This window comes from Argopecten irradians, chromosome 16 (assembly GCF_041381155.1).
Source record: "Argopecten irradians isolate NY chromosome 16, Ai_NY, whole genome shotgun sequence".
NCBI lineage: Eukaryota > Metazoa > Mollusca > Bivalvia > Pectinida > Pectinidae > Argopecten > Argopecten irradians.
The window spans coordinates 11,947,454-11,959,467 of NC_091149.1; the positions used below are offsets into that span (position 1 = coordinate 11,947,454).

At 32.7% G+C, this 12,014-nt stretch overlaps 2 protein-coding genes across 2 annotated transcripts in view; one reads left to right on the forward strand and one right to left on the reverse strand.

The window, feature by feature from the left end:
• The window catches only part of LOC138310340 (protein Wnt-10a-like), a 50,768-nt gene extending 45,657 nt beyond the window's left edge, over positions 1–5,111 (reverse strand). Inside the window, exon 1 of the mRNA XM_069251523.1 lies at positions 4,957–5,111. The gene's annotated coding sequence lies outside the window, so the exon portion shown is untranslated. The remainder of the gene's footprint in view (positions 1–4,956) is intronic.
• The window catches only part of LOC138310341 (protein Wnt-6-like), a 75,997-nt gene continuing 67,201 nt past the window's right edge, over positions 3,219–12,014 (forward strand). Inside the window, exon 1 of the mRNA XM_069251525.1 lies at positions 3,219–3,513. The gene's annotated coding sequence lies outside the window, so the exon portion shown is untranslated. The remainder of the gene's footprint in view (positions 3,514–12,014) is intronic.

Here is a 12,014-nt window from a genome sequence, read left to right on the forward strand (position 1 = left end):
TGGATATCCTAAGACTTATTGAATTACAAACAAATTCACAGCAACTTACCATTTAGGGATAGTCCTCTTATAATGCTTAGATCACTAAACTTCAAATAATCCCGAACGACACAGGACAAACACGTGTAAAGGCACATCGTGTGAAGTAGTCAATTTCTGTTTGAATTCCCTTTCGTTTGGAGAAGCTATGTGACTGAACAAGATTGAAGTACATACTTGGATGTGACAAGTGATGCAATACAACAAAACCACTCCGTATTAACACATAGACACAGTGTAATTAGAGGCGAAGGTCGGACCATTTGTAAGCCAAAATCACAGTAATGTCTGTAGTTCTAAGGGCAGCACAGAGCAGAGTAAGCCGAAAAAAATCTTTGATCTGCAATGCTCAATCACAAAATCAAAAAAGTTTCATTTAAGAAAAAATACCAACCAGACAATTGATAAAAAACTATTTATTCAGCGGTTAGACACCGCTGGTGTATGTGATGGAGGAAGGTCTGAAGGATTTCGATACTAGGGTAATTGATATCGAGACTATTCTTGTTGGAGTTAGCACATTTAGACATTTACATCTTGTTTGCAAACGCTGCACATTTAATGATAAATATTCATTTGCTTAAACAGACCTATTTTCATTTCAAAAGTTTCTTCACATTATTGAATAAGTGTTAAGATTATACGGCTAACACGTACACAGTGATTTCCAGCGTTAACTCGCCTAAAACATTTTGGTAATTCAGTTTTCGATAGTAAAAAAGCCCAGTTATATTTTTTGATAATAATTTGATCTTATTTTGACAACACAAACCGTTTGTTGTTTCTATTTAAAAAACATAAGTTATTATAAAATAACGATAAAGGCCTAAACAGTTAAATGTGCTATGTTAATAAAAATAATAAAGTGGTTATATTTTAATGATCTGAAGCAAATCCACATGCAACAGTAGTAAGGATGGTTTAGAGGACCAAAAAGGGGGATTATTTTACCTTTTTTCGTTTTTGAGTTGAAACAGTGCAAGATGATTTTTACAATATGTGAAAAGGCAATATACGTTTAATTACTTTAAAGTCCTATTAACAGCCAGGGTCATGTAAGGACGTGCCAGGTTTGTTGGTGGAGGAAATCTGGATTACCCGGAGAAAAACCATCGACCAGCGGTCAGTACCTGGCAACTGCCCCACTTGGGATTCGCACTCTTGTCCCATTAACATTTAAGAGAAATAATATTTACGAGAAAAATATCACAAAAATAACTCGTCTTATGGATTATGTACAGTAGGTATACAGTTTATATATAAAGGTCACGTGACGAGATCATTTTCCCGAAAATTTCATAATAATTAGATTTCGAGCTCGAATAAACAAAATGGTACCTTGTTTAGATATTGATTATAATCAAGCAGTTGTAGTTAATAACTTTGACAATATAGGCAAAACAAAATCAGAATCGACTCTAATTATGTTATAGATACTGCAAACCAACTTTCATTTGCATAAGATTTATTTTTGCCAAATTTGCGATCCAAGTAAATACGCGAAAGTGTATCTCCGTGAATTAATATAATATAACATTGGTAGGAATTGTCATTCAATCGTTAAATCCGTGAATATTAATCTTCGCAAACTAGTTTTGAAATGGAAATCGTGAAATTTAAAAACCGCGAAAGAAAGTGGGTTTACAGTAAGTGGTAATGTGTCAAACTGTTATTTGGTAATTCTAAGTACGTTTTAATGAGTCAAAAGTCGCGTAATAATTTGATGGATATGTTGACGTGTGTTTACTGTTATTTGAAAATTTGATTACATTAAAGTAAACTGTATCTATTTTCCTTAACTACTTTGTAATTTTCTGCTAATTTGTTAAGTAAAATTGCATTTAAAACTGTAATATAATAAAACTCGATTCTTTTCTTTCCTTGCCAACATCATTAGATGTCCATTAACACCGCCTGATAATAGTTTAATTGATCCATTAAATGCCGGTTAACCAGAGGTCCAGATAGGACCAACATCCAGTATACCATACATCGATACAGGCGACACATGAGGACAAAACATGTAGTAAAATCCGTGTTTACCTCTTGTCTTGTCCGGATAGACTGGGGCCAGAGTAAACGTTGCTAGGATAGGTACAAGTATTGTTCACAAGACTGCCTCGTCTGGCTAACCAGGCCTCATGTAGGTCAAGTATTGACCTCTCTTCAAATACCACGAACTGATACAGAAGGCCTTTAATCAGAGAGTTTGTTGAGAGAGAAATTGACTGTGAAATAGGACCAAGAAGTTCGGGATCAGGTTTCACAACATTTTATATGTCAAAGGTGGATATGACGATATTGTATGGTTGATGTAGTAGTTTTGTCGATATGGAGGATATCAACACATACCGGTTCTTTATTTATATTTTATTTACCTTTGAAGGGTTTACTAAAACATCTATCACAATAGGAAGTGGAGTTACAACATTACGTAAGACGTTTAACGATTACCATTGTGATTGTAATCATGAAAAAGCTGTTTCGAGCTTATCTCGGACTGTGATATTTACAAAAAAAAAAAAAAAAAAAAAACACGAGAGAAAAAAAAATAGATCAAAATGTAAAAGAAGACATAGATATTAATCAATAAATCAAACGTTTAATTTAAACAGTAAAGTACACTAACACTAAATCAAAAAGTTAAAGGACCAATTTAATATAATTTCTGTATTATACCAATATATAAAGAATGCATACAGCAAAGAGATCTCAAAATAAACACGGAAGTGTCGGAAGATGTTGGAGCGTTTTTTCAATATTTTTAAATGTATTAACATTAGATTAAATTAATAAACAAAAGGAAATATCATCAAAATTAAATTCGATGAGGGATTAAATGATTTCGCAACAATACCTTAATAATTACATCTAATTAATTAACACTGCTGATTAACAATTAAAATTTCAAACAAAACCCCAAAACTTATCAGTAGAGCGATCAAACTTATCAATATATTACAGGCATAATTAAATCCCATTAAGTGTAGTATATATAGCTGTCCCGATAGATCTAGGGTTTAATTATGACCCCAGAAATCTTATCATATGTGTTCATCACGGTGAGCAAACTCCACAATGTCAAAGGTCACGACACTAATAAAATCCGATATTCCGATGACACTCGGCACTGTCTGTCGACGTCAGGGGGCGCTGTCATCACTACTGTTGAAATCGGACCCGTCAAACAATTCCGGATTGTGTTTTTGAAACAATACCTGCATTTTTTCCCTAGTTTACACGTGAGAAATTACTGGAAGTTTTTCTTTATAACTATACGACACCATTATCAACCGCCAGTCTGTATGGTATTATGCATGACGTGATCGAATAGTTATTTGAGTTGTTTTTATATAAAACTAATACCTAACATTATATTAAATGCTACAAAGGGTATTATTACCGCTGTTCGTTAGGAATACCATAAACCGTGGATGATATCGACTTCAATCTGGGAGGATAATTTATATACAGGTAAGTGATTTTAAATACAATTTTTCACCTTTTTGTAATTACGATAATTTGCTTAATGTTAAGTAGAAGAAGGCTGACGTTTACTACAGGCCGATTTCCGATTTTTACATTTTACAACGAAGTAAAACTTTCATTTAAGCATATATTTCAATATATACTTTTTTATAATAGTGATAAAATGTCATTCAAGAATGAAATTGATACGCGGTATTTTTAATGAATTGTTTTACATATAATTAGGGTAAGCCATTGTACTTCACAATATACACATGCGTAATTTAGGGGGATTTGTTTTGTTCTAAATGTTACTTTTAAAACTATTGTCAACTCCACCCAAATGACTAGGCATGTACTGGTGGATATGTAACTCAACATTCAAATATTTTCTATCGATAATGATCTGGATACATTTTTACAACTTTTTCCGCGACACTGATTATATTCCCATGCACAGAGCTAGTGTTACCACATGTATAATGTGTCATTCATGTTGGGTCTGCACACACGCAAGGCAGGCCTGCAACGGACTGCTATGTAATATACCCAAGTGTAATGCTATATATATGTATATATATATAACGCTAATATAGTCAGCGATTTCTGGTCCAGTTTTTCGTCAAATAAAACAAAGGAACACACTTATTATAAGTATTTAACTAATGTCCACGATTGTATCCAAATATTTATTTCACATTGATTTATTTATTGAATGAAATCAATTATATACTCATGATTGATAATATCTATATTTGATAATATATTTATATATTTAATGCGGTTTCTATATCTGCCATGTTGTTATTGTACTGTTGTTTGTAGCCCATCAAACAACTCATTATCCTCTTTCATGTTGAAATATGATCCCAGGTTGCATCGCATTCTTTCGTTATCTCAATATGCACGTAATTAACTGTTTCATTGTTTCTGATGTTAATTACCAAAAATCAAAGGTATTATGCGACCTACGTCACAGACACACGATTATCATTATGTAACGTTAAGGCCATGTTGCTTATCGGCTAAATCAGACAACTAATTTTATACATGAAACAACCCAGGGTGCTAAATATGGAACCAAGTAACAATGCCACACTGATAGAGTGAATATTCCGTGCAAACAATGAGATCGAAGCACATATTTTAACATTGTTTAGTGTTTAGTAGTTAAATACGTAGACCGATCTAGGCAATTAGGCTGTAAACAGTCCATGTCCGCAGGTGTAGAGAGATTGGTATCGCCGGGCTATGTTAGAACGATTTCCTCTATAACAATAGTTATTTATTATAATTAGATCACTGCATTTCACAATTATAAAGTCATAACCCAAAAGCTATGCCTCGTATAAACCTCCTGTGTCCCAGTGAAAAATCGATAAAGATGAAAGACTTCATCAGTAAAATTATTATAGAAATTATCATCCAACACTATATTTTTACACTCACCGTTGGGGTAATCTTCAGCTGTAATTACTCTGTCTGTATCTCCGGGGAAACACGTCCACGCCAGTGTCGTTTTATCATATGTATCCGATTTAGATATTCGATGTAAGTTTTTTTCTGTGGTGTTTATAGATCCGCTATAACGGGATGTAAAGTTAATGTATCACCGCCCAGCTCAATTAGACGTATTACCGCCAGCCCCACATCCTCAGTCAAACAAAAGGACTCCAGTGCCCCTTGTCCCCGCGTTTTATTAAAAGGCTATTTATCTGTCTTGGACCATAAATCAGAGTAATTATAGTCAATAACGGCCCTCGATTATCACGTAGGAATCGAAATGGCACTTTTGATACAACGATAAAGCTTTATATTAATGCAGTGGCTACAATGTCTTGATAAAATAATTTGATTTCTTTTATTCTAGTTTCAATTTGTCTTTTTGTTTCTGTATTCCATGTTTATTTGAATAATAATATCTATCAGTTCCTTTTTATTTTTTTCTAATTATTATCGTTTTTTAACTTGAGTTTGAATTTATTAACAAAATAGAAAAAAAAAGTTTAACACTATCGCTAACAACCATTCAATACTGTGATACTGTACTAATGCTAGTTTTAACTTTGTATTTAAACAAACATTTGAGCAATTGAAGTGCACTTATTTGTCTTTTACCGAAGACAACTTATGTAAACTTTGTTGTTTAAAAGATAACGATTCTACTATGAGGTAAACCATTATTACTCTTTCCACATGCGTATCTTAATTATATTAGGAATATATATGCGCTTTAATGTTTAATGATGACTCTTTAATTAGATCAACTATTTCCAAATAAAGATCTTGTAATTAAAGGCCAAAAGTCAAATGTGTTTTAATTCAAATTAATCACAACATTGATTAATTTGTGTTCAGAATAATTTATCATATCATATATTACCAATAATGATCGTTAATTTTGCAGGAAGAATTATTCCGATCTCTGATGTTAATTCGTGTTTTAAATTTCTAACATTAATATGCTTTACACGTTTTCTTACTTGTAATTCTTTGCATTTATTTGCTGATATTTAAGTTAGCATAAATGAAGTAAACAGCGCAATTCAATCGAATAGTATAAAAACTATACAGTATTCAAGATGACTTAGCTTCAATGCGCAATTTTACTATTCCTTTTTAAATGACTACCCAACTTGTATGTGGTGAACTCATTGTGATCTATCGAACATACACTTATTCTGTATTTGCATATTGCAGAGTTATCTGCCCTTGCGGGGACGTAGGTATTGATTGTATTGAAAGTCATGTGTTTTCGAGCGTCATATTTTTTCTGAGAAAACGACGTGAATTGCCCTCACAAAATAATCAAGTAACTATCGATAACTAACCACAAGGGAGCTAACTCTGTAATATGCAAAGACGAAATAAAGTTGTGCTATCAGTCTTAAGGCAGTCTGCAGTATGGTGTTTACCTACAATAGTACTACAATTTACTATTCCACCTTAAATTTATTTGTTTCTTTTGAAATTTTATGTGAGAAGATTTTGAATAGTTACCATCCAAGCTTTGTTTTTTCTAAGTTTATATGTCAGTTTGACTATTTCTTATTTCGTGTTCATCGTCTCTTATAACTTATTAACCCATAACGACACACAATGGCTTCTCTTTCAAAGACTAGGCAAGTCCATTATGAAATTTCAGGAGTGATTTAGAGGACTGACATAGTATTCTAAAAAGGTAACTGTGGCATACCTTTTGATCTCTTGCCTCTTGCCAGAGGAAAAAATTCAGTTTGCTCCCTCTATATCACTCTTACATCACTGTATCATCATACTTGGGTGAAAGATTCTCCTCTAAACTGTCTTCAAAAATTTAGACTCAAAGTCCAGATTTTGGTGATGCATGTAATTTGATTTTATTGTAAACGAGTGGACCGTGATATAAATAATCTAAGGTTATATCCGTAGGAAGACGTGTTCCTTTTTGCCTCTTTGCTCCTAAAGGTGTAGCGTCTCAACGACGGTGGCAGCTTCAGTAACTTTTCAATATAATCAAAGATCGTGTCAATAAAGTCACTTCGTACACCGACAATCAATATCAGCTAATTATAGGAGTTGCCATTATCCAATTCTAAAGTGTGACAGAATTGAAAACTTTTCCAAAAACAATAAAACTCATAACTATGTCACAATACAATACAATATCATTCGAAATAATGCTATTGGGCTTCTATACTAATCAGCAGTTTATAAAAGGACATTCAAATGTCCCTTTGAAATGAGTTTGATCGAGCTAAGATTTATTTAATATCTTAACACTTTGTATAAACACTTTCTTTCACCACATAACACCTGCACATGACACATTAGTTGCATCGTTTTATATTTCAAAATGAAAATAGTTTTATATCAAAAGACATTACATCTTTTAAACACAAATATCAGTTAAGCTTAACGTTCATCAAACTAAAAATTACTATGAAAATAGCAGTGATAAATATTTCCTTAATAAATTTGAGTCACATTTACTGTTAATGTGTTATACCTGAATCCCGTATTTTTCCTGTTTTACGACAGCTTTATGAACATTCAATCTTCCATAGATGTATACAATTCTGTTCTCACTTATGTTAGGGTTATGCTCAAGCGGATAATCTCGTTAAGATTCATGTGGAATTAATAGCTATTTTATGGTATTTTTTTCCATGTAGGGATATTTTTGTTATGCCATCACTTTATATATGTACTATAAAACAGGTGTAAGTAAAGATTTATTAGGTGCGTGGATAATTCGTCAGTGTATGTGAATGTCCCATTTTCATTGTGTTACTTTTCACGTTCGATTCACAACACGCTGCTATATAGCAATGCCCCCTATTTCAAACGAACCCATAAGTATCCACTAAAGACCCTATTAGGTGGACTTGGCCTCATAAATAACAGGAACAAAATACCTGAACACAGTGGGTTGAGGAGTGTTGGGGTTTAACTATTTACCAGTTTACGGTTAATCTCTTATAAGACCTCGGATTTATAATTTGAAATTATTGTGGAAAGTCAAACTGTAAATTCTGTAATGGACATTAGCAAAGCGAAAATCCGTTTTGTAAGTCATAAAAATAGGCAATTGGAATGTTTGATGATCTACGTATACTAGATTCAATAAAATTATTTTTTTTCTTCTGAATCAGGTTTTCCGCTTTGTCATTCTGGAAACTCGATATTTGTAAGTCAAATCGTTTAGGGAAGGTGTATATGTAATTTTAAATTGCTTCATTGGATGACGTTTTTGTGTAAAAATGTCATTTCCTAAATCTAAAGGTGTTTTATTTAGGGTCTATGGAGGAAGATAATGAATTTTATCGTCATATCAACATGGATGATTCATGTAATGAGTAGGTTTACATGTAGGATTTATTTTTCCACAAAGTAAAATAATTAAAGGGTTTCTTATGTGTCTTTTGTAAAACAACGGCAGTGACAATGTTTATTAAACCAATCAAGGTCCCGCACGGGGCATTTACATACAAAACATTTATGATTACATAAAGTAGACATCATACAGGACAACTTTTAAAGTGAAAACGCATTTATGACTAGAGATTCATTACTAGATAACTATAAAGGTTATATAATAGTAGATATACAACCAACAGTAGATAGATAGTTAAAATGTATACAATTTGATAGCTAGCTTCCTAACTGTTAGCGACAACGAGAAGTGGCTTTGTCGTTTCAGTGGGAGTTATATAATTACCGACGAAGGTTCTGTGAAATAAAATCAGAGAGAGGCACGAGGATACTCATGTTTTCGTTGTTCAAGAGCCATATAAATTGGTTAAGTGGATCTAACTGTAAAAAAAATTGACATACGTCATGGTATTCATTGGTTAATTTCTGACGTTGTGCTCTATATTATCACAGGCAAATAGAAAGTGGTCTTCGCCCTCTATGTGTCCGTCATTACAATTTTTCGTCCCGAGGTATCTTTAAATAACGTCCAGCTTCTATCATCAGAGTGAGACTACATATTATTTATGCTGCTGAATCCTTTATTCCTCGATGTGTTTAGAGCATTAGAAAGCTAAATAACGATGAGCATGTTGAACTGGATTTATTTACATTAGGACGTGTAAACCAAACTTTATTTTGCGATAGTTTTGTCTTTTGTAACGTTATTAGTGATAATATGATGTGGTGGATACTGATAGAGACTTGATTTAGTTATTGATGGTGATTTGTTACAAATGATTAAAAGATTGTGACAATCAATTTGATGCAATTTGTTCAAAATCATTAAATCAATGTTAAGTACCATCAAACTATTTCTTGGAAATCTGTTCACGTTTTTTCTATTTCATTAAATACATATTTAGGTCCAGTTGCAATCAGCCGAAATATTGATTGTTATCTATCATCAACAAAAGGAGTATTTTAAAGGTAACTTCCTTTTCTATACTTATATTTACATTTACTTGTCATTTTTACTATATAAAATAACCAAGGCAAAGTAACGTATATGACGGCATAACTGATACCCAAAAAGTGGCCATTGTGACGTCACTAATGTTGACGTGGTGACGTCAACTGATCACCGTCAAAATAGCTGTTCCATCTTGTTGATTAAATCCTCGTTGATAAACGGTTTACTGGGTTGATAATGTAAATGTAAGCATTAAACTATCGTCCTATGGCATCTATGGTCTGTATAGATGCCAGAGCTTTGCAGTAAATCATCACATAATACGCTAGACTATAGATGCCATAGGAAGATAGTTTAATGCTTAAGTAATACCTTATGTGATATGAGTGTTTTGGAGTCTGTTGTATCATTGTGTCACTGCCCTAGTTTTAATATATCTTTTATTAGTTTGTAGAAAGATCTCAATGAAGCGTGCGCAACAATTAGTGAACGACGCACCCAAACCGATCACACTATACCTAAGATGAACAAACCGGTCTTCTATCCGACTTCTCCAAAAGTGGAAAACAATACAATAAACCAACGTCCTTTCGCAGCTATTAAAATTCGCAAATTTCATTTCAAAACAAGTTCGCAGGGATTTGTATTCTCAGATTTAAATAGACAATTGTCAGAAACTTCCTCAATGCGATGAACGTTTAGGCCATGAAAAAACAATGAATCGGTGCTATCAGAGATGAATGGATAAGAATTATCGTTACAATCTAAACCTTTTATTTAAATAAAATGGGAGTAAAAGGTACAATTAGTATGCCGCGCTTTGGGTTCCCAGCATCGCTGTCTAGACTATATTTTTTTAAACATCTAAAACCACCAATATCTTATAAGGTATTTTCCATATTTACATGTAATATATATCATATATAATACGTAATTTTATACATAAATGTACAAATGTTCTCAAAGTTCAGAACATATTTTGTCACCAAATATCGATGCAATTATGTTTTTTAGTATCTAGAGCATGTACTCCCAGTGTCTATTGGACGGAATTTAACATTCTGTTTACCTTGACATGCATATGGCGGCCACAAATATATGACACAAATAAGGCAAATTATCAAAATGATGTATCAATCATCGAAAATGAAACGAATTCAAGTGTTAAGAAACAAATTAAATTGCTGTTATGTGGCAAAGTATGCACATATGTGGGAAAAGACTGAAAGTCACATTCAAAGCTTTGTTCTCACAATGCTCAGATGTCATTAAAGCGTACAGTGATTTTAATTTTTGGACTCCTCCATATAAGCCATATTTGAGTTATATACAATGACGGTATGAATGCAATGGTCATACCTGGCGATCGGTCAATACGAACGGTGTTATCCGTCAATACCATTACCGTACTTTTGTCATTTGTCTGGCGGACTACTTTTAACATGACCCTGAACTTTTACACGAATACGTCATGTTGTAATCGGCAAAAATAAATCCTATAGTTTTACTCACTGAAATACCTGGGATTAGCATCTTCTTAAACAAATGGTTTCAGGACAAACAGAATAAGCTGTTAGTATCCTACAATACAGTGTTACTTGGTGATATAAAACGATAGCCTTAATGATGTTGTTTCCCCTACATGTCAGACCAAAATAAACCTTATATGGTATTCATAATGCTAACTAAATACAAGGAGCAACATCATCGTCATTCTAACATTGGTAAATAATTAAATAAACACAACCGCCATATTTATATGGGGATGTTTTAATGAACATAAACGTCGTCCTTACATGGGTAATATTTTAATAACATAAACGCCAATCTTACACGGGTGATATTTTAATAAAATAATCGTCATACTGTAATGGGAAATGTTTTAACAAACACAAACGTCAACCTTAGATGAATGATGTGTTAATAAACACAAACGTCATACTTACTTAGTGACGTTTTAATAAACACAAACGTTATACTTACATGGGTGATGTTTTAATCAACACAAACGTCATACTTAAATAAGTGATGTGTTAAATAACACAAACGTTATACTTAACTGGGTGATGTGTTAATAAACACAAACGTCATACTTAAATAAGTGATGTTTTAATAAACACAAACCTCATACGTTCATGGGTGATGTTTTAATCAACACAAACGTCATACTTAAATAAGTGATGTGTTAAATAACACAAACGTCATACTTACATGAGTGATGTTTTAATCAACACAAGCGTCATACTTAAATAAGTGATGTGTTAAATAACACAAACGTCATACTTACATGGGTGATGTTTTAATAAACACAAACGACATACTTACATGGGTGATGTGTTGATAAACACAAATGTCATACTTACATGGGTGATGTTTTAATCAACACAAACGTCATACTTAAATAAGTGATGTGTTAAATAACACAAACGTCATACTTACATGAGTGATGTTTTAATAAACACAAACTTTATACTTAAATGCGTGATGTTTTAATAAACACAAACTTTATACTTAAATGCGTGATGTTTTAATAAACGCAAACGTCATACTTACATGGGTGATGTGTTGATAAACACAAACGTCATACTTACATGGGTGATGTTTTAATCAACACAAACGTCATACTTAAATAAGTGATGTG